Raw genomic sequence first — 17,649 nt, forward strand, 5'->3', positions numbered from 1 at the left:
TGGCTGCATTTCTGTGCGTCTATATGGCCGCGCTGAGTAGCTGTGTGTGGAAACGAAAGACAGGGACGGAGCTAAAGCAATCAGTACGAATAACAAAGTAAGCAGAGCCTCTGGTAGCTCAGTTGGTAGAGCGGTGGACTGTAGTGGAGGATTCACAGTTATCCATAGGTCGCTGGTTCAAATCCGGCCCAGAGGACTGTTTTTCTAATCTCACGAGCAAAGAGGCTCCAGAGCATGCCCACTCGGTCAGAACCTCCCTATGTTTTAAACCTATTTTAAAGGAAATTCATTTGCTCAGCTTGTAATAGCTAGTTGATAATCATGGGATTCTTAGCCTCCGTAGGATAATGATAATTCTTCGAATTATCTTAAAATTGCTTGCTCTTACAGGCATTACTCGTTTAATGTGCTATATAGGTCACATAGTCGCACCAATATTCAGCCGTTTCATAGACGTCTCGTTATTTACACAAACGTAGGAACTAAATCCCTGAGCCTATCACTGCTACTTCCTCGGCGAGAAACGCTTATTACAGAAAATTTAGACTAAACGAAGGTTCCACCGAGATTCGAACTCGGATCGCTGGATTCAGAGTCCAGAGTGCTAACCGTTACACCATGGAACCAGACAGGAGCATGGGACTCATAAATACACTTAGCAGTACTCTGACATAATTCAGACACTTCCTACTTGCATTTTTTAACCTAATTGATACGATCGAGCATTATAAAACTTAATCTGGGCAATGTTTGCAGTTGCAGCCGATGGCTGCATTTCTGTGCGTCTATATGGCCGCGCTGAGTAGCTGTGTGTGGAAACGAAAGACAGGGACGGAGCTAAAGCAATCAGTACGAATAACAAAGTAAGCAGAGCCTCTGGTAGCTCAGTTGGTAGAGCGGTGGACTGTAGTGGAGGATTCACAGTTATCCATAGGTCGCTGGTTCAAATCCGGCCCAGAGGACTGTTTTTCTAATCTCACGAGCAAAGAGGCTCCAGAGCATGCCCACTCGGTCAGAACCTCCCTATGTTTTAAACCTATTTTAAAGGAAATTCATTTGCTCAGCTTGTAATAGCTAGTTGATAATCATGGGATTCTTAGCCTCCGTAGGATAATGATAATTCTTCGAATTATCTTAAAATTGCTTGCTCTTACAGGCATTACTCGTTTAATGTGCTATATAGGTCACATAGTCGCACCAATATTCACCTCAAAATCCCCCCCACGGTACGGGACTACAAGTCCCACCGCCACACCTGCACCTGCCCATGTTAGGCAATAAATTCTGCCTGACTCATGTAGTACTATCACCGTAAGAGGGTGGTACGGGACTTCAAGTCCCACCGCCACACCTCCAAAGTGAATTGCAGTGACAAAGTCACTGCACAGTTGAAATTTACTGGCTCACCAACACAGTTAGACCGCAACAGACCGGTGATGCTGTATTGTAACCTATCACCTCGGACTACAAGTCCAATATTCAGCGTTTCATAGACGTCTCGTTATTTACACAAACGTAGGAACTAAATCCCTGAGCCTATCACTGCTACTTCCTCGGCGAGAAACGCTTATTACAGAAAATTTAGACTAAACGAAGGTTCCACCGAGATTCGAACTCGGATCGCTGGATTCAGAGTCCAGAGTGCTAACCGTTACACCATGGAACCAGACAGGAGCATGGGACTCGTAAATACACTTAGCAGTACTCTGACATAATTCAGACACTTCCTACTTGCATTTTTTAACCTAATTGATACGATCGAGCATTATAAAACTTAATCTGGGCAATGTTTGCAGTTGCAGCCGATGGCTGCATTTCTGTGCGTCTATATGGCCGCGCTGAGTAGCTGTGTGTGGAAACGAAAGACAGGGACGGAGCTAAAGCACTCAGTACGAATAACAAAGTAAGCAGAGCCTCTGGTAGCTCAGTTGGTAGAGCGGTGGACTGTAGTGGAGGATTCACAGTTATCCATAGGTCGCTGGTTCAAATCCGGCCCAGAGGACTGTTTTTCTAATCTCACGAGCAAAGAGGCTCCAGAGCATGCCCACTCGGTCAGAACCTCCCTATGTTTTAAACCTATTTTAAAGGAAATTCATTTGCTCAGCTTGTAATAGCTAGTTGATAATCATGGGATTCTTAGCCTCCGTAGGATAATGATAATTCTTCGAATTATCTTAAAATTGCTTGCTCTTACAGGCATTACTCGTTTAATGTGCTATATAGGTCACATAGTCGCACCAATATTCAGCCGTTTCATAGACGTCTCGTTATTTACACAAACGTAGGAACTAAATCCCTGAGCCTATCACTGCTACTTCCTCGGCGAGAAACGCTTATTACAGAAAATTTAGACTAAACGAAGGTTCCACCGAGATTCGAACTCGGATCGCTGGATTCAGAGTCCAGAGTGCTAACCGTTACACCATGGAACCAGACGGGAGCATGGGACTCGTAAATACACTTAGCAGTACTCTGACATAATTCAGACACTTCCTACTTGCATTTTTTAACCTAATTGATACGATCGAGCATTATAAAACTTAATCTGGGCAATGTTTGCAGTTGCAGCCGATGGCTGCATTTCTGTGCGTCTATATGGCCGCGCTGAGTAGCTGTGTGTGGAAACGAAAGACAGGGACGGAGCTAAAGCAATCAGTACGAATAACAAAGTAAGCAGAGCCTCTGGTAGCTCAGTTGGTAGAGCGGTGGACTGTAGTGGAGGATTCACAGTTATCCATAGGTCGCTGGTTCAAATCCGGCCCAGAGGACTGTTTTTCTAATCTCACGAGCAAAGAGGCTCCAGAGCATGCCCACTCGGTCAGAACCTCCCTATGTTTTAAACCTATTTTAAAGGAAATTCATTTGCTTAGCTTGTAATAGCTAGTTGATAATCATGGGATTCTTAGCCTCCGTAGGATAATGATAATTCTTCGAATTATCTTAAAATTGCTTGCTCTTACAGGCATTACTCGTTTAATGTGCTATATAGGTCACATAGTCGCACCAATATTCAGCCGTTTCATAGACGTCTCGTTATTTACACAAACGTAGGAACTAAATCCCTGAGCCTATCACTGCTACTTCCTCGGCGAGAAACGCTTATTACAGAAAATTTAGACTAAACGAAGGTTCCACCGAGATTCGAACTCGGATCGCTGGATTCAGAGTCCGGAGTGCTAACCGTTACACCATGGAACCAGACAGGAGCATGGGACTCGTAAATACACTTAGCAGTACTCTGACATAATTCAGACACTTCCTACTTGCATTTTTTAACCTAATTGATACGATCGAGCATTATAAAACTTAATCTGGGCAATGTTTGCAGTTGCAGCCGATGGCTGCATTTCTGTGCGTCTATATGGCCGCGCTGAGTAGCTGTGTGTGGAAACGAAAGACAGGGACGGAGCTAAAGCAATCAGTACGAATAACAAAGTAAGCAGAGCCTCTGGTAGCTCAGTTGGTAGAGCGGTGGACTGTAGTGGAGGATTCACAGTTATCCATAGGTCGCTGGTTCAAATCCGGCCCAGAGGACTGTTTTTCTAATCTCACGAGCAAAGAGGCTCCAGAGCATGCCCACTCGGTCAGAACCTCCCTATGTTTTAAACCTATTTTAAAGGAAATTCATTTGCTCAGCTTGTAATAGCTAGTTGATAATCATGGGATTCTTAGCCTCCGTAGGATAATGATAATTCTTCGAATTATCTTAAAATTGCTTGCTCTTACAGGCATTACTCGTTTAATGTGCTATATAGGTCACATAGTCGCACCAATATTCAGCCGTTTCATAGACGTCTCGTTATTTACACAAACGTAGGAACTAAATCCCTGAGCCTATCACTGCTACTTCCTCGGCGAGAAACGCTTATTACAGAAAATTTAGACTAAACGAAGGTTCCACCGAGATTCGAACTCGGATCGCTGGATTCAGAGTCCAGAGTGCTAACCGTTACACCATGGAACCAGACAGGAGCATGGGACTCGTAAATACACTTAGCAGTACTCTGACATAATTCAGAGACTTCCTACTTGCATTTTTTAACCTAATTGATACGATCGAGCATTATAAAACTTAATCTGGGCAATGTTCGCAGTTGCAGCCGATGGCTGCATTTCTGTGCGTCTATATGGCCGCGCTGAGTAGCTGTGTGTGGAAACGAAAGACAGGGACGGAGCTAAAGCAATCAGTACGAATAACAAAGTAAGCAGAGCCTCTGGTAGCTCAGTTGGTAGAGCGGTGGACTGTAGTGGAGGATTCACAGTTATCCATAGGTCGCTGGTTCAAATTCGGCCCAGAGGACTGTTTTTCTAATCTCACGAGCAAAGAGGCTCCAGAGCATGCCCACTCGGTCAGAACCTCCCTATGTTTTAAACCTATTTTAAAGGAAATTCATTTGCTCAGCTTGTAATAGCTAGTTGATAATCATGGGATTCTTAGCCTCCGTAGGATAATGATAATTCTTCGAATTATCTTAAAATTGCTTGCTCTTACAGGCATTACTCGTTTAATGTGCTATATAGGTCACATAGTCGCACCAATATTCAGCCGTTTCATAGACGTCTCGTTATTTACACAAACGTAGGAACTAAATCCCTGAGCCTATCACTGCTACTTCCTCGGCGAGAAACGCTTATTACAGAAAATTTAGACTAAACGAAGGTTCCACCGAGATTCGAACTCGGATCGCTGGATTCAGAGTCCAGAGTGCTAGCCGTTACACCATGGAACCAGACAGGAGCATGGGACTCGTAAATACACTTAGCAGTACTCTGACATAATTCAGACACTTCCTACTTGCATTTTTTAACCTAATTGATACGATCGAGCATTATAAAACTTAATCTGGGCAATGTTTGCAGTTGCAGCCGATGGCTGCATTTCTGTGCGTCTATATGGCCGCGCTGAGTAGCTGTGTGTGGAAACGAAAGACAGGGACGGAGCTAAAGCAATCAGTACGAATACCAAAGTAAGCAGAGCCTCTGGTAGCTCAGTTGGTAGAGCGGTGGACTGTAGTGGAGGATTCACAGTTATCCATAGGTCGCTGGTTCAAATCCGGCCCAGAGGACTGTTTTTCTAATCTCACGAGCAAAGAGGCTCCAGAGCATGCCCACTCGGTCAGAACCTCCCTATGTTTTAAACCTATTTTAAAGGAAATTCATTTGCTCAGCTTGTAATAGCTAGTTGATAATCATGGGATTCTTAGCCTCCGTAGGATAATGATAATTCTTCGAATTATCTTAAAATTGCTTGCTCTTACAGGCATTACTCGTTTAATGTGCTATATAGGTCACATAGTCGCACCAATATTCAGCCGTTTCATAGACGTCTCGTTATTTACACAAACGTAGGAACTAAATCCCTGAGCCTATCACTGCTACTTCCTCGGCGAGAAACGCTTATTACAGAAAATTTAGACTAAACGAAGGTTCCACCGAGATTCGAACTCGGATCGCTGGATTCAGAGTCCAGAGTGCTAACCGTTACACCATGGAACCAGACAGGAGCATGGGACTCGTAAATACACTTAGCAGTACTCTGACATAATTCAGACACTTCCTACTTGCATTTTTTAACCTAATTGATACGATCGAGCATTATAAAACTTAATCTGGGCAATGTTTGCAGTTGCAGCCGATGGCTGCATTTCTGTGCGTCTATATGGCCGCGCTGAGTAGCTGTGTGTGGAAACGAAAGACAGGGACGGAGCTAAAGCAATCAGTACGAATAACAAAGTAAGCAGAGCCTCTGGTAGCTCAGTTGGTAGAGCGGTGGACTGTAGTGGAGGATTCACAGTTATCCATAGGTCGCTGGTTCAAATCCGGCCCAGAGGACTGTTTTTCTAATCTCACGAGCAAAGAGGCTCCAGAGCATGCCCACTCGGTCAGAACCTCCCTATGTTTTAAACCTATTTTAAAGGAAATTCATTTGCTCAGCTTGTAATAGCTAGTTGATAATCATGGGATTCTTAGCCTCCGTAGGATAATGATAATTCTTCGAATTATCTTAAAATTGCTTGCTCTTACAGGCATTACTCGTTTAATGTGCTATATAGGTCACATAGTCGCACCAATATTCAGCCGTTTCATAGACGTCTCGTTATTTACACAAACGTAGGAACTAAATCCCTGAGCCTATCACTGCTACTTCCTCGGCGAGAAACGCTTATTACAGAAAATTTAGACTAAACGAAGGTTCCACCGAGATTCGAACTCGGATCGCTGGATTCAGAGTCCAGAGTGCTAACCGTTACACCATGGAACCAGACAGGAGCATGGGACTCGTAAATACACTTAGCAGTACTCTGACATAATTCAGACACTTCCTACTTGCATTTTTTAACCTAATTGATACGATCGAGCATTATAAAACTTAATCTGGGCAATGTTTGCAGTTGCAGCCGATGGCTGCATTTCTGTGCGTCTATATGGCCGCGCTGAGTAGCTGTGTGTGGAAACGAAAGACAGGGACGGAGCTAAAGCACTCAGTACGAATAACAAAATAAGCAGAGCCTCTGGTAGCTCAGTTGGTAGAGCGGTGGACTGTAGTGGAGGATTCACAGTTATCCATAGGTCGCTGGTTCAAATCCGGCCCAGAGGACTGTTTTTCTAATCTCACGAGCAAAGAGGCTCCAGAGCATGCCCACTCGGTCAGAACCTCCCTATGTTTTAAACCTATTTTAAAGGAAATTCATTTGCTCAGCTTGTAATAGCTAGTTGATAATCATGGGATTCTTAGCCTCCGTAGGATAATGATAATTCTTCGAATTATCTTAAAATTGCTTGCTCTTACAGGCATTACTCGTTTAATGTGCTATATAGGTCACATAGTCGCACCAATATTCAGCCGTTTCATAGACGTCTCGTTATTTACACAAACGTAGGAACTAAATCCCTGAGCCTCTCACTGCTACTTCCTCGGCGAGAAACGCTTATTACAGAAAATTTAGACTAAACGAAGGTTCCACCGAGATTCGAACTCGGATCGCTGGATTCAGAGTCCAGAGTGCTAACCGTTACACCATGGAACCAGACAGGAGCATGGGACTCGTAAATACACTTAGCAGTACTCTGACATAATTCAGACACTTCCTACTTGCATTTTTTAACCTAATTGATACGATCGAGCATTATAAAACTTAATCTGGGCAATGTTTGCAGTTGCAGCCGATGGCTGCATTTCTGTGCGTCTATATGGCCGCGCTGAGTAGCTGTGTGTGGAAACGAAAGACAGGGACGGAGCTAAAGCAATCAGTACGAATAACAAAGTAAGCAGAGCCTCTGGTAGCTCAGTTGGTAGAGCGGTGGACTGTAGTGGAGGATTCACAGTTATCCATAGGTCGCTGGTTCAAATCCGGCCCAGAGGACTGTTTTTCTAATCTCACGAGCAAAGAGGCTCCAGAGCATGCCCACTCGGTCAGAACCTCCCTATGTTTTAAACCTATTTTAAAGGAAATTCATTTGCTCAGCTTGTAATAGCTAGTTGATAATCATGGGATTCTTAGCCTCCGTAGGATAATGATAATTCTTCGAATTATCTTAAAATTGCTTGCTCTTACAGGCATTACTCGTTTAATGTGCTATATAGGTCACATAGTCGCACCAATATTCAGCCGTTTCATAGACGTCTCGTTATTTACACAAACGTAGGAACTAAATCCCTGAGCCTATCACTGCTACTTCCTCGGCGAGAAACGCTTATTACAGAAAATTTAGACTAAACGAAGGTTCCACCGAGATTCGAACTCGGATCGCTGGATTCAGAGTCCAGAGTGCTAACCGTTACACCATGGAACCAGACGGGAGCATGGGACTCGTAAATACACTTAGCAGTACTCTGACATAATTCAGACACTTCCTACTTGCATTTTTTAACCTAATTGATACGATCGAGCATTATAAAACTTAATCTGGGCAATGTTTGCAGTTGCAGCCGATGGCTGCATTTCTGTGCGTCTATATGGCCGCGCTGAGTAGCTGTGTGTGGAAACGAAAGACAGGGACGGAGCTAAAGCAATCAGTACGAATAACAAAGTAAGCAGAGCCTCTGGTAGCTCAGTTGGTAGAGCGGTGGACTGTAGTGGAGGATTCACAGTTATCCATAGGTCGCTGGTTCAAATCCGGCCCAGAGGACTGTTTTTCTAATCTCACGAGCAAAGAGGCTCCAGAGCATGCCCACTCGGTCAGAACCTCCCTATGTTTTAAACCTATTTTAAAGGAAATTCATTTGCTCAGCTTGTAATAGCTAGTTGATAATCATGGGATTCTTAGCCTCCGTAGGATAATGATAATTCTTCGAATTATCTTAAAATTGCTTGCTCTTACAGGCATTACTCGTTTAATGTGCTATATAGGTCACATAGTCGCACCAATATTCAGCCGTTTCATAGACGTCTCGTTATTTACACAAACGTAGGAACTAAATCCCTGAGCCTATCACTGCTACTTCCTCGGCGAGAAACGCTTATTACAGAAAATTTAGACTAAACGAAGGTTCCACCGAGATTCGAACTCGGATCGCTGGATTCAGAGTCCAGAGTGCTAACCGTTACACCATGGAACCAGACAGGAGCATGGGACTCGTAAATACACTTAGCAGTACTCTGACATAATTCAGACACTTCCTACTTGCATTTTTTAACCTAATTGATACGATCGAGCATTATAAAACTTAATCTGGGCAATGTTTGCAGTTGCAGCCGATGGCTGCATTTCTGTGCGTCTATATGGCCGCGCTGAGTAGCTGTGTGTGGAAACGAAAGACAGGGACGGAGCTAAAGCACTCAGTACGAATAACAAAGTAAGCAGAGCCTCTGGTAGCTCAGTTGGTAGAGCGGTGGACTGTAGTGGAGGATTCACAGTTATCCATAGGTCGCTGGTTCAAATCCGGCCCAGAGGACTGTTTTTCTAATCTCACGAGCAAAGAGGCTCCAGAGCATGCCCACTCGGTCAGAACCTCCCTATGTTTTAAACCTATTTTAAAGGAGATTCATTTGCTCAGCTTGTAATAGCTAGTTGATAATCATGGGATTCTTAGCCTCCGTAGGATAATGATAATTCTTCGAATTATCTTAAAATTGCTTGCTCTTACAGGCATTACTCGTTTAATGTGCTATATAGGTCACATAGTCGCACCAATATTCAGCCGTTTCATAGACGTCTCGTTATTTACACAAACGTAGGAACTAAATCCCTGAGCCTATCACTGCTACTTCCTCGGCGAGAAACGCTTATTACAGAAAATTTAGACTAAACGAAGGTTCCACCGAGATTCGAACTCGGATCGCTGGATTCAGAGTCCAGAGTGCTAACCGTTACACCATGGAACCAGACAGGAGCATGGGACTCGTAAATACACTTAGCAGTACTCTGACATAATTCAGACACTTCCTACTTGCATTTTTTAACCTAATTGATACGATCGAGCATTATAAAACTTAATCTGGGCAATGTTTGCAGTTGCAGCCGATGGCTGCATTTCTGTGCGTCTATATGGCCGCGCTGAGTAGCTGTGTGTGGAAACGAAAGACAGGGACGGAGCTAAAGCAATCAGTACGAATACCAAAGTAAGCAGAGCCTCTGGTAGCTCAGTTGGTAGAGCGGTGGACTGTAGTGGAGGATTCACAGTTATCCATAGGTCGCTGGTTCAAATCCGGCCCAGAGGACTGTTTTTCTAATCTCACGAGCAAAGAGGCTCCAGAGCATGCCCACTCGGTCAGAACCTCCCTATGTTTTAAACCTATTTTAAAGGAAATTCATTTGCTCAGCTTGTAATAGCTAGTTGATAATCATGGGATTCTTAGCCTCCGTAGGATAATGATAATTCTTCGAATTATCTTAAAATTGCTTGCTCTTACAGGCATTACTCGTTTAATGTGCTATATAGGTCACATAGTCGCACCAATATTCAGCCGTTTCATAGACGTCTCGTTATTTACACAAACGTAGGAACTAAATCCCTGAGCCTATCACTGCTACTTCCTCGGCGAGAAACGCTTATTACAGAAAATTTAGACTAAACGAAGGTTCCACCGAGATTCGAACTCGGATCGCTGGATTCAGAGTCCAGAGTGCTAACCGTTACACCATGGAACCAGACAGGAGCATGGGACTCGTAAATACACTTAGCAGTACTCTGACATAATTCAGACACTTCCTACTTGCATTATTTAACCTAATTGATACGATCGAGCATTATAAAACTTAATCTGGGCAATGTTTGCAGTTGCAGCCGATGGCTGCATTTCTGTGCGTCTATATGGCCGCGCTGAGTAGCTGTGTGTGGAAACGAAAGACAGGGACGGAGCTAAAGCAATCAGTACGAATAACAAAGTAAGCAGAGCCTCTGGTAGCTCAGTTGGTAGAGCGGTGGACTGTAGTGGAGGATTCACAGTTATCCATAGGTCGCTGGTTCAAATCCGGCCCAGAGGACTGTTTTTCTAATCTCACGAGCAAAGAGGCTCCAGAGCATGCCCACTCGGTCAGAACCTCCCTATGTTTTAAACCTATTTTAAAGGAAATTCATTTGCTCAGCTTGTAATAGCTAGTTGATAATCATGGGATTCTTAGCCTCCGTAGGATAATGATAATTCTTCGAATTATCTTAAAATTGCTTGCTCTTACAGGCATTACTCGTTTAATGTGCTATATAGGTCACATAGTCGCACCAATATTCAGCCGTTTCATAGACGTCTCGTTATTTACACAAACGTAGGAACTAAATCCCTGAGCCTATCACTGCTACTTCCTCGGCGAGAAACGCTTATTACAGAAAATTTAGACTAAACGAAGGTTCCACCGAGATTCGAACTCGGATCGCTGGATTCAGAGTCCAGAGTGCTAACCGTTACACCATGGAACCAGACAGGAGCATGGGACTCGTAAATACACTTAGCAGTACTCTGACATAATTCAGACACTTCCTACTTGCATTTTTTAACCTAATTGATACGATCGAGCATTATAAAACTTAATCTGGGCAATGTTTGCAGTTGCAGCCGATGGCTGCATTTCTGTGCGTCTATATGGCCGCGCTGAGTAGCTGTGTGTGGAAACGAAAGACAGGGACGGAGCTAAAGCACTCAGTACGAATAACAAAGTAAGCAGAGCCTCTGGTAGCTCAGTTGGTAGAGCGGTGGACTGTAGTGGAGGATTCACAGTTATCCATAGGTCGCTGGTTCAAATCCGGCCCAGAGGACTGTTTTTCTAATCTCACGAGCAAAGAGGCTCCAGAGCATGCCCACTCGGTCAGAACCTCCCTATGTTTTAAACCTATTTTAAAGGAAATTCATTTGCTCAGCTTGTAATAGCTAGTTGATAATCATGGGATTCTTAGCCTCCGTAGGATAATGATAATTCTTCGAATTATCTTAAAATTGCTTGCTCTTACAGGCATTACTCGTTTAATGTGCTATATAGGTCACATAGTCGCACCAATATTCAGCCGTTTCATAGACGTCTCGTTATTTACACAAACGTAGGAACTAAATCCCTGAGCCTATCACTGCTACTTCCTCGGCGAGAAACGCTTATTACAAAAAAATTTAGACTAAACGAAGGTTCCACCGAGATTCGAACTCGGATCGCTGGATTCAGAGTCCAGAGTGCTAACCGTTACACCATGGAACCAGACAGGAGCATGGGACTCGTAAATACACTTAGCAGTACTCTGACATAATTCAGACACTTCCTACTTGCATTTTTTAACCTAATTGATACGATCGAGCATTATAAAACTTAATCTGGGCAATGTTTGCAGTTGCTGCCGATGGCTGCATTTCTGTGCGTCTATATGGCCGCGCTGAGTAGCTGTGTGTGGAAACGAAAGACAGGGACGGAGCTAAAGCAATCAGTACGAATAACAAAGTAAGCAGAGCCTCTGGTAGCTCAGTTGGTAGAGCGGTGGACTGTAGTGGAGGATTCACAGTTATCCATAGGTCGCTGGTTCAAATCCGGCCCAGAGGACTGTTTTTCTAATCTCACGAGCAAAGAGGCTCCAGAGCATGCCCACTCGGTCAGAACCTCCCTATGTTTTAAACCTATTTTAAAGGAAATTCATTTGCTCAGCTTGTAATAGCTAGTTGATAATCATGGGATTCTTAGCCTCCGTAGGATAATGATAATTCTTCGAATTATCTTAAAATTGCTTGCTCTTACAGGCATTACTCGTTTAATGTGCTATATAGGTCACATAGTCGCACCAATATTCAGCCGTTTCATAGACGTCTCGTTATTTACACAAACGTAGGAACTAAATCCCTGAGCCTATCACTGCTACTTCCTCGGCGAGAAACGCTTATTACAGAAAATTTAGACTAAACGAAGGTTCCACCGAGATTCGAACTCGGATCGCTGGATTCAGAGTCCAGAGTGCTAACCGTTACACCATGGAACCAGACAGGAGCATGGGACTCGTAAATACACTTAGCAGTACTCTGACATAATTCAGACACTTCCTACTTGCATTTTTTAACCTAATTGATACGATCGAGCATTATAAAACTTAATCTGGGCAATGTTTGCAGTTGCAGCCGATGGCTGCATTTCTGTGCGTCTATATGGCCGCGCTGAGTAGCTGTGTGTGGAAACGAAAGACAGGGACGGAGCTAAAGCAATCAGTACGAATAACAAAGTAAGCAGAGCCTCTGGTAGCTAAGTTGGTAGAGCGGTGGACTGTAGTGGAGGATTCACAGTTATCCATAGGTCGCTGGTTCAAATCCGGCCCAGAGGACTGTTTTTCTAATCTCACGAGCAAAGAGGCTCCAGAGCATGCCCACTCGGTCAGAACCTCCCTATGTTTTAAACCTATTTTAAAGGAAATTCATTTGCTCAGCTTGTAATAGCTAGTTGATAATCATGGGATTCTTAGCCTCCGTAGGATAATGATAATTCTTCGAATTATCTTAAAATTGCTTGCTCTTACAGGCATTACTCGTTTAATGTGCTATATAGGTCACATAGTCGCATCAATATTCAGCCGTTTCATAGACGTCTCGTTATTTACACAAACGTAGGAACTAAATCCCTGAGCCTATCACTGCTACTTCCTCGGCGAGAAACGCTTATTACAGAAAATTTAGACTAAACGAAGGTTCCACCGAGATTCGAACTCGGATCGCTGGATTCAGAGTCCAGAGTGCTAACCGTTACACCATGGAACCAGACAGGAGCATGGGACTCGTAAATACACTTAGCAGTACTCTGACATAATTCAGACACTTCCTACTTGCATTTTTTAACCTAATTGATACGATCGAGCATTATAAAACTTAATCTGGGCAATGTTTGCAGTTGCAGCCGATGGCTGCATTTCTGTGCGTCTATATGGCCGCGCTGAGTAGCTGTGTGTGGAAACGAAAGACAGGGACGGAGCTAAAGCAATCAGTACGAATAACAAAGTAAGCAGAGCCTCTGGTAGCTCAGTTGGTAGAGCGGTGGACTGTAGTGGAGGATTCACAGTTATCCATAGGTCGCTGGTTCAAATCCGGCCCAGAGGACTGTTTTTCTAATCTCACGAGCAAAGAGGCTCCAGAGCATGCCCACTCGGTCAGAACCTCCCTATGTTTTAAACCTATTTTAAAGGAAATTCATTTGCTCAGCTTGTAATAGCTAGTTGATAATCATGGGATTCTTAGCCTCCGTAGGATAATGATAATTCTTCGAATTATCTTAAAATTGCTTGCTCTTACAGGCATTACTCGTTTAATGTGCTATATAGGTCACATAGTCGCACCAATATTCAGCCGTTTCATAGACGTCTCGTTATTTACACAAACGTAGGAACTAAATCCCTGAGCCTATCACTGCTACTTCCTCGGCGAGAAACGCTTATTACAGAAAATTTAGACTAAACGAAGGTTCCACCGAGATTCGAACTCGGATCGCTGGATTCAGAGTCCAGAGTGCTAACCGTTACACCATGGAACCAGACAGGAGCATGGGACTCGTAAATACACTTAGCAGTACTCTGACATAATTCAGACACTTCCTACTTGCATTTTTTAACCTAATTGATACGATCGAGCATTATAAAACTTAATCTGGGCAATGTTTGCAGTTGCAGCCGATGGCTGCATTTCTGTGCGTCTATATGGCCGCGCTGAGTAGCTGTGTGTGGAAACGAAAGACAGGGACGGAGCTAAAGCAATCAGTACGAATAACAAAGTAAGCAGAGCCTCTGGTAGCTCAGTTGGTAGAGCGGTGGACTGTAGTGGAGGATTCACAGTTATCCATAGGTCGCTGGTTCAAATCCGGCCCAGAGGACTGTTTTTCTAATCTCACGAGCAAAGAGGCTCCAGAGCATGCCCACTCGGTCAGAACCTCCCTATGTTTTAAACCTATTTTAAAGGAAATTCATTTGCTCAGCTTGTAATAGCTAGTTGATAATCATGGGATTCTTAGCCTCCGTAGGATAATGATAATTCTTCGAATTATCTTAAAATTGCTTGCTCTTACAGGCATTACTCGTTTAATGTGCTATATAGGTCACATAGTCGCACCAATATTCAGCCGTTTCATAGACGTCTCGTTATTTACACAAACGTAGGAACTAAATCCCTGAGCCTATCACTGCTACTTCCTCGGCGAGAAACGCTTATTACAGAAAATTTAGACTAAACGAAGGTTCCACCGAGATTCGAACTCGGATCGCTGGATTCAGAGTCCAGAGTGCTAACCGTTACACCATGGAACCAGACAGGAGCATGGGACTCGTAAATACACTTAGCAGTACTCTGACATAATTCAGACACTTCCTACTTGCATTTTTTAACCTAATTGATACGATCGAGCATTATAAAACTTAATCTGGGCAATGTTTGCAGTTGCAGCCGATGGCTGCATTTCTGTGCGTCTATATGGCCGCGCTGAGTAGCTGTGTGTGGAAACGATAGACAGGGACGGAGCTAAAGCAATCAGTACGAATAACAAAGTAAGCAGAGCCTCTGGTAGCTCAGTTGGTAGAGCGGTGGACTGTAGTGGAGGATTCACAGTTATCCATAGGTCGCTGGTTCAAATCCGGCCCAGAGGACTGTTTTTCTAATCTCACGAGCAAAGAGGCTCCAGAGCATGCCCACTCGGTCAGAACCTCCCTATGTTTTAAACCTATTTTAAAGGAAATTCATTTGCTCAGCTTGTAATAGCTAGTTGATAATCATGGGATTCTTAGCCTCCGTAGGATAATGATAATTCTTCGAATTATCTTAAAATTGCTTGCTCTTACAGGCATTACTCGTTTAATGTGCTATATAGGTCACATAGTCGCACCAATATTCAGCCGTTTCATAGACGTCTCGTTATTTACACAAACGTAGGAACTAAATCCCTGAGCCTATCACTGCTACTTCCTCGGCGAGAAACGCTTATTACAGAAAATTTAGACTAAACGAAGGTTCCACCGAGATTCGAACTCGGATCGCTGGATTCAGAGTCCAGAGTGCTAACCGTTACACCATGGAACCAGACAGGAGCATGGGACTCGTAAATACACTTAGCAGTACTCTGACATAATTCAGACACTTCCTACTTGCATTTTTTAACCTAATTGATACGATCGAGCATTATAAAACTTAATCTGGGCAATGTTTGCAGTTGCAGCCGATGGCTGCATTTCTGTGCGTCTATATGGCCGCGCTGAGTAGCTGTGTGTGGAAACGAAAGACAGGGACGGAGCTAAAGCAATCAGTACGAATAACAAAGTAAGCAGAGCCTCTGGTAGCTCAGTTGGTAGAGCGGTGGACTGTAGTGGAGGATTCACAGTTATCCATAGGTCGCTGGTTCAAATCCGGCCCAGAGGACTGTTTTTCTAATCTCACGAGCAAAGAGGCTCCAGAGCATGCCCACTCGGTCAGAACCTCCCTATGTTTTAAACCTATTTTAAAGGAAATTCATTTGCTCAGCTTGTAATAGCTAGTTGATAATCATGGGATTCTTAGCCTCCGTAGGATAATGATAATTCTTCGAATTATCTTAAAATTGCTTGCTCTTACAGGCATTACTCGTTTAATGTGCTACAGTCGCACCAATATTCAGCCGTTTCATAGACGTCTCGTTATTTACACAAACGTAGGAACTAAATCCCTGAGCCTATCACTGCTACTTCCTCGGCGAGAAACGCTTATTACAGAAAATTTAGACTAAACGAAGGTTCCACCGAGATTCGAACTCGGATCGCTGGATTCAGAGTCCAGAGTGCTAACCGTTACACCATGGAACCAGACAGGAGCATGGGACTCGTAAATACACTTAGCAGTACTCTGACATAATTCAGACACTTCCTACTTGCATTTTTTAACCTAATTGATACGATCGAGCATTATAAAACTTAATCTGGGCAATGTTTGCAGTTGCAGCCGATGGCTGCATTTCTGTGCGTCTATATGGCCGCGCTGAGTAGCTGTGTGTGGAAACGAAAGACAGGGACGGAGCTAAAGCAATCAGTACGAATAACAAAGTAAGCAGAGCCTCTGGTAGCTCAGTTGGTAGAGCGGTGGACTGTAGTGGAGGATTCACAGTTATCCATAGGTCGCTGGTTCAAATCCGGCCCAGAGGACTGTTTTTCTAATCTCACGAGCAAAGAGGCTCCAGAGCATGCCCACTCGGTCAGAACCTCCCTATGTTTTAAACCTATTTTAAAGGAAATTCATTTGCTCAGCTTGTAATAGCTAGTTGATAATCATGGGATTCTTAGCCTCCGTAGGTTAATGATAAATCTTCGAATTATCTTAAAATTGCTTGCTCTTACAGGCATTACTCGTTTAATGTGCTATATAGGTCACATAGTCGCACCAATATTCAGCCGTTTCATAGACGTCTCGTTATTTACACAAACGTAGGAACTAAATCCCTGAGCCTATCACTGCTACTTCCTCGGCGAGAAACGCTTATTACAGAAACTTTAGACTAAACGAAGGTTCCACCGAGATTCGAACTCGGATCGCTGGATTCAGAGTCCAGAGTGCTAACCGTTACACCATGGAACCAGACAGGAGCATGGGACTCGTAAATACACTTAGCAGTACTCTGACATAATTCAGACACTTCCTACTTGCATTTTTTAACCTAATTGATACGATCGAGCATTATAAAACTTAATCTGGGCAATGTTTGCAGTTGCAGCCGATGGCTGCATTTCTGTGCGTCTATATGGCCGCGCTGAGTAGCTGTGTGTGGAAACGAAAGACAGGGACGGAGCTAAAGCAATCAGTACGAATAACAAAGTAAGCAGAGCCTCTGGTAGCTCAGTTGGTAGAGCGGTGGACTGTAGTGGAGGATTCACAGTTATCCATAGGTCGCTGGTTCAAATCCGGCCCAGAGGACTGTTTTTCTAATCTCACGAGCAAAGAGGCTCCAGAGCATGCCCACTCGGTCAGAACCTCCCTATGTTTTAAACCTATTTTAAAGGAAATTCATTTGCTCAGCTTGTAATAGCTAGTTGATAATCATGGGATTCTTAGCCTCCGTAGGATAATGATAATTCTTCGAATTATCTTAAAATTGCTTGCTCTTACAGGCATTACTCGTTTAATGTGCTATATAGGTCACATAGTCGCACCAATATTCAGCCGTTTCATAGACGTCTCGTTATTTACACAAACGTAGGAACTAAATCCCTGAGCCTCTCACTGCTACTTCCTCGGCGAGAAACGCTTATTA

General features: G+C 43.6%; 45 non-coding genes across 45 annotated transcripts; 23 read left to right on the top strand and 22 right to left on the bottom strand.

Moving 5' to 3' along the window:
• The first annotated feature begins 107 nt into the window (after positions 1-107).
• Positions 108-196, top strand: Trnay-gua (transfer RNA tyrosine (anticodon GUA)). The gene is given in 2 exon segments: positions 108-144; positions 161-196. It is a non-coding gene; the product is annotated as a tRNA-Tyr (tRNA).
• A 358-nt stretch (positions 197-554) lies between these two features.
• On the bottom strand, positions 555-626 carry Trnaq-cug (transfer RNA glutamine (anticodon CUG)). The gene has a single exon. It is a non-coding gene; the product is annotated as a tRNA-Gln (tRNA).
• Positions 627-873: 247 nt separating this feature from the next.
• Trnay-gua (transfer RNA tyrosine (anticodon GUA)) lies at positions 874-962 on the top strand. The gene is given in 2 exon segments: positions 874-910; positions 927-962. It is a non-coding gene; the product is annotated as a tRNA-Tyr (tRNA).
• Positions 963-1,594: 632 nt separating this feature from the next.
• Trnaq-cug (transfer RNA glutamine (anticodon CUG)) lies at positions 1,595-1,666 on the bottom strand. The gene has a single exon. It is a non-coding gene; the product is annotated as a tRNA-Gln (tRNA).
• A 247-nt stretch (positions 1,667-1,913) lies between these two features.
• On the top strand, positions 1,914-2,002 carry Trnay-gua (transfer RNA tyrosine (anticodon GUA)). Its single transcript is given in 2 exon segments — positions 1,914-1,950; positions 1,967-2,002. It is a non-coding gene; the product is annotated as a tRNA-Tyr (tRNA).
• Positions 2,003-2,360: 358 nt separating this feature from the next.
• On the bottom strand, positions 2,361-2,432 carry Trnaq-cug (transfer RNA glutamine (anticodon CUG)). The gene has a single exon. It is a non-coding gene; the product is annotated as a tRNA-Gln (tRNA).
• A 247-nt stretch (positions 2,433-2,679) lies between these two features.
• On the top strand, positions 2,680-2,768 carry Trnay-gua (transfer RNA tyrosine (anticodon GUA)). Its single transcript is given in 2 exon segments — positions 2,680-2,716; positions 2,733-2,768. It is a non-coding gene; the product is annotated as a tRNA-Tyr (tRNA).
• Positions 2,769-3,126: 358 nt separating this feature from the next.
• Positions 3,127-3,198, bottom strand: Trnaq-cug (transfer RNA glutamine (anticodon CUG)). Its single transcript has one exon. It is a non-coding gene; the product is annotated as a tRNA-Gln (tRNA).
• A 247-nt stretch (positions 3,199-3,445) lies between these two features.
• On the top strand, positions 3,446-3,534 carry Trnay-gua (transfer RNA tyrosine (anticodon GUA)). The gene is given in 2 exon segments: positions 3,446-3,482; positions 3,499-3,534. It is a non-coding gene; the product is annotated as a tRNA-Tyr (tRNA).
• Positions 3,535-3,892: 358 nt separating this feature from the next.
• On the bottom strand, positions 3,893-3,964 carry Trnaq-cug (transfer RNA glutamine (anticodon CUG)). Its single transcript has one exon. It is a non-coding gene; the product is annotated as a tRNA-Gln (tRNA).
• A 247-nt stretch (positions 3,965-4,211) lies between these two features.
• Positions 4,212-4,300, top strand: Trnay-gua (transfer RNA tyrosine (anticodon GUA)). The gene is given in 2 exon segments: positions 4,212-4,248; positions 4,265-4,300. It is a non-coding gene; the product is annotated as a tRNA-Tyr (tRNA).
• Positions 4,301-4,658: 358 nt separating this feature from the next.
• On the bottom strand, positions 4,659-4,730 carry Trnaq-cug (transfer RNA glutamine (anticodon CUG)). Its single transcript has one exon. It is a non-coding gene; the product is annotated as a tRNA-Gln (tRNA).
• Positions 4,731-4,977: 247 nt separating this feature from the next.
• On the top strand, positions 4,978-5,066 carry Trnay-gua (transfer RNA tyrosine (anticodon GUA)). The gene is given in 2 exon segments: positions 4,978-5,014; positions 5,031-5,066. It is a non-coding gene; the product is annotated as a tRNA-Tyr (tRNA).
• Positions 5,067-5,424: 358 nt separating this feature from the next.
• Positions 5,425-5,496, bottom strand: Trnaq-cug (transfer RNA glutamine (anticodon CUG)). The gene has a single exon. It is a non-coding gene; the product is annotated as a tRNA-Gln (tRNA).
• A 247-nt stretch (positions 5,497-5,743) lies between these two features.
• Positions 5,744-5,832, top strand: Trnay-gua (transfer RNA tyrosine (anticodon GUA)). The gene is given in 2 exon segments: positions 5,744-5,780; positions 5,797-5,832. It is a non-coding gene; the product is annotated as a tRNA-Tyr (tRNA).
• Positions 5,833-6,190: 358 nt separating this feature from the next.
• Positions 6,191-6,262, bottom strand: Trnaq-cug (transfer RNA glutamine (anticodon CUG)). Its single transcript has one exon. It is a non-coding gene; the product is annotated as a tRNA-Gln (tRNA).
• A 247-nt stretch (positions 6,263-6,509) lies between these two features.
• Positions 6,510-6,598, top strand: Trnay-gua (transfer RNA tyrosine (anticodon GUA)). Its single transcript is given in 2 exon segments — positions 6,510-6,546; positions 6,563-6,598. It is a non-coding gene; the product is annotated as a tRNA-Tyr (tRNA).
• A 358-nt stretch (positions 6,599-6,956) lies between these two features.
• Positions 6,957-7,028, bottom strand: Trnaq-cug (transfer RNA glutamine (anticodon CUG)). The gene has a single exon. It is a non-coding gene; the product is annotated as a tRNA-Gln (tRNA).
• A 247-nt stretch (positions 7,029-7,275) lies between these two features.
• Positions 7,276-7,364, top strand: Trnay-gua (transfer RNA tyrosine (anticodon GUA)). Its single transcript is given in 2 exon segments — positions 7,276-7,312; positions 7,329-7,364. It is a non-coding gene; the product is annotated as a tRNA-Tyr (tRNA).
• Positions 7,365-7,722: 358 nt separating this feature from the next.
• Trnaq-cug (transfer RNA glutamine (anticodon CUG)) lies at positions 7,723-7,794 on the bottom strand. Its single transcript has one exon. It is a non-coding gene; the product is annotated as a tRNA-Gln (tRNA).
• A 247-nt stretch (positions 7,795-8,041) lies between these two features.
• On the top strand, positions 8,042-8,130 carry Trnay-gua (transfer RNA tyrosine (anticodon GUA)). The gene is given in 2 exon segments: positions 8,042-8,078; positions 8,095-8,130. It is a non-coding gene; the product is annotated as a tRNA-Tyr (tRNA).
• A 358-nt stretch (positions 8,131-8,488) lies between these two features.
• Positions 8,489-8,560, bottom strand: Trnaq-cug (transfer RNA glutamine (anticodon CUG)). Its single transcript has one exon. It is a non-coding gene; the product is annotated as a tRNA-Gln (tRNA).
• A 247-nt stretch (positions 8,561-8,807) lies between these two features.
• On the top strand, positions 8,808-8,896 carry Trnay-gua (transfer RNA tyrosine (anticodon GUA)). The gene is given in 2 exon segments: positions 8,808-8,844; positions 8,861-8,896. It is a non-coding gene; the product is annotated as a tRNA-Tyr (tRNA).
• A 358-nt stretch (positions 8,897-9,254) lies between these two features.
• Trnaq-cug (transfer RNA glutamine (anticodon CUG)) lies at positions 9,255-9,326 on the bottom strand. Its single transcript has one exon. It is a non-coding gene; the product is annotated as a tRNA-Gln (tRNA).
• A 247-nt stretch (positions 9,327-9,573) lies between these two features.
• Trnay-gua (transfer RNA tyrosine (anticodon GUA)) lies at positions 9,574-9,662 on the top strand. Its single transcript is given in 2 exon segments — positions 9,574-9,610; positions 9,627-9,662. It is a non-coding gene; the product is annotated as a tRNA-Tyr (tRNA).
• Positions 9,663-10,020: 358 nt separating this feature from the next.
• Positions 10,021-10,092, bottom strand: Trnaq-cug (transfer RNA glutamine (anticodon CUG)). Its single transcript has one exon. It is a non-coding gene; the product is annotated as a tRNA-Gln (tRNA).
• A 247-nt stretch (positions 10,093-10,339) lies between these two features.
• Positions 10,340-10,428, top strand: Trnay-gua (transfer RNA tyrosine (anticodon GUA)). The gene is given in 2 exon segments: positions 10,340-10,376; positions 10,393-10,428. It is a non-coding gene; the product is annotated as a tRNA-Tyr (tRNA).
• A 358-nt stretch (positions 10,429-10,786) lies between these two features.
• Trnaq-cug (transfer RNA glutamine (anticodon CUG)) lies at positions 10,787-10,858 on the bottom strand. Its single transcript has one exon. It is a non-coding gene; the product is annotated as a tRNA-Gln (tRNA).
• A 247-nt stretch (positions 10,859-11,105) lies between these two features.
• Positions 11,106-11,194, top strand: Trnay-gua (transfer RNA tyrosine (anticodon GUA)). The gene is given in 2 exon segments: positions 11,106-11,142; positions 11,159-11,194. It is a non-coding gene; the product is annotated as a tRNA-Tyr (tRNA).
• A 359-nt stretch (positions 11,195-11,553) lies between these two features.
• On the bottom strand, positions 11,554-11,625 carry Trnaq-cug (transfer RNA glutamine (anticodon CUG)). The gene has a single exon. It is a non-coding gene; the product is annotated as a tRNA-Gln (tRNA).
• Positions 11,626-11,872: 247 nt separating this feature from the next.
• On the top strand, positions 11,873-11,961 carry Trnay-gua (transfer RNA tyrosine (anticodon GUA)). The gene is given in 2 exon segments: positions 11,873-11,909; positions 11,926-11,961. It is a non-coding gene; the product is annotated as a tRNA-Tyr (tRNA).
• A 358-nt stretch (positions 11,962-12,319) lies between these two features.
• On the bottom strand, positions 12,320-12,391 carry Trnaq-cug (transfer RNA glutamine (anticodon CUG)). The gene has a single exon. It is a non-coding gene; the product is annotated as a tRNA-Gln (tRNA).
• Positions 12,392-12,638: 247 nt separating this feature from the next.
• Trnay-gua (transfer RNA tyrosine (anticodon GUA)) lies at positions 12,639-12,727 on the top strand. Its single transcript is given in 2 exon segments — positions 12,639-12,675; positions 12,692-12,727. It is a non-coding gene; the product is annotated as a tRNA-Tyr (tRNA).
• Positions 12,728-13,085: 358 nt separating this feature from the next.
• On the bottom strand, positions 13,086-13,157 carry Trnaq-cug (transfer RNA glutamine (anticodon CUG)). Its single transcript has one exon. It is a non-coding gene; the product is annotated as a tRNA-Gln (tRNA).
• Positions 13,158-13,404: 247 nt separating this feature from the next.
• Trnay-gua (transfer RNA tyrosine (anticodon GUA)) lies at positions 13,405-13,493 on the top strand. The gene is given in 2 exon segments: positions 13,405-13,441; positions 13,458-13,493. It is a non-coding gene; the product is annotated as a tRNA-Tyr (tRNA).
• A 358-nt stretch (positions 13,494-13,851) lies between these two features.
• Trnaq-cug (transfer RNA glutamine (anticodon CUG)) lies at positions 13,852-13,923 on the bottom strand. Its single transcript has one exon. It is a non-coding gene; the product is annotated as a tRNA-Gln (tRNA).
• Positions 13,924-14,170: 247 nt separating this feature from the next.
• On the top strand, positions 14,171-14,259 carry Trnay-gua (transfer RNA tyrosine (anticodon GUA)). The gene is given in 2 exon segments: positions 14,171-14,207; positions 14,224-14,259. It is a non-coding gene; the product is annotated as a tRNA-Tyr (tRNA).
• A 358-nt stretch (positions 14,260-14,617) lies between these two features.
• Trnaq-cug (transfer RNA glutamine (anticodon CUG)) lies at positions 14,618-14,689 on the bottom strand. The gene has a single exon. It is a non-coding gene; the product is annotated as a tRNA-Gln (tRNA).
• Positions 14,690-14,936: 247 nt separating this feature from the next.
• On the top strand, positions 14,937-15,025 carry Trnay-gua (transfer RNA tyrosine (anticodon GUA)). The gene is given in 2 exon segments: positions 14,937-14,973; positions 14,990-15,025. It is a non-coding gene; the product is annotated as a tRNA-Tyr (tRNA).
• A 358-nt stretch (positions 15,026-15,383) lies between these two features.
• Trnaq-cug (transfer RNA glutamine (anticodon CUG)) lies at positions 15,384-15,455 on the bottom strand. Its single transcript has one exon. It is a non-coding gene; the product is annotated as a tRNA-Gln (tRNA).
• Positions 15,456-15,702: 247 nt separating this feature from the next.
• On the top strand, positions 15,703-15,791 carry Trnay-gua (transfer RNA tyrosine (anticodon GUA)). Its single transcript is given in 2 exon segments — positions 15,703-15,739; positions 15,756-15,791. It is a non-coding gene; the product is annotated as a tRNA-Tyr (tRNA).
• A 347-nt stretch (positions 15,792-16,138) lies between these two features.
• Positions 16,139-16,210, bottom strand: Trnaq-cug (transfer RNA glutamine (anticodon CUG)). The gene has a single exon. It is a non-coding gene; the product is annotated as a tRNA-Gln (tRNA).
• A 247-nt stretch (positions 16,211-16,457) lies between these two features.
• On the top strand, positions 16,458-16,546 carry Trnay-gua (transfer RNA tyrosine (anticodon GUA)). Its single transcript is given in 2 exon segments — positions 16,458-16,494; positions 16,511-16,546. It is a non-coding gene; the product is annotated as a tRNA-Tyr (tRNA).
• Positions 16,547-16,904: 358 nt separating this feature from the next.
• Positions 16,905-16,976, bottom strand: Trnaq-cug (transfer RNA glutamine (anticodon CUG)). Its single transcript has one exon. It is a non-coding gene; the product is annotated as a tRNA-Gln (tRNA).
• Positions 16,977-17,223: 247 nt separating this feature from the next.
• Positions 17,224-17,312, top strand: Trnay-gua (transfer RNA tyrosine (anticodon GUA)). Its single transcript is given in 2 exon segments — positions 17,224-17,260; positions 17,277-17,312. It is a non-coding gene; the product is annotated as a tRNA-Tyr (tRNA).
• Positions 17,313-17,649: the final 337 nt, after the last annotated feature.

The sequence above is a fragment of the Schistocerca cancellata genome, chromosome 2 (assembly GCF_023864275.1).
Source record: "Schistocerca cancellata isolate TAMUIC-IGC-003103 chromosome 2, iqSchCanc2.1, whole genome shotgun sequence".
Lineage (NCBI taxonomy): Eukaryota > Metazoa > Arthropoda > Insecta > Orthoptera > Acrididae > Schistocerca > Schistocerca cancellata.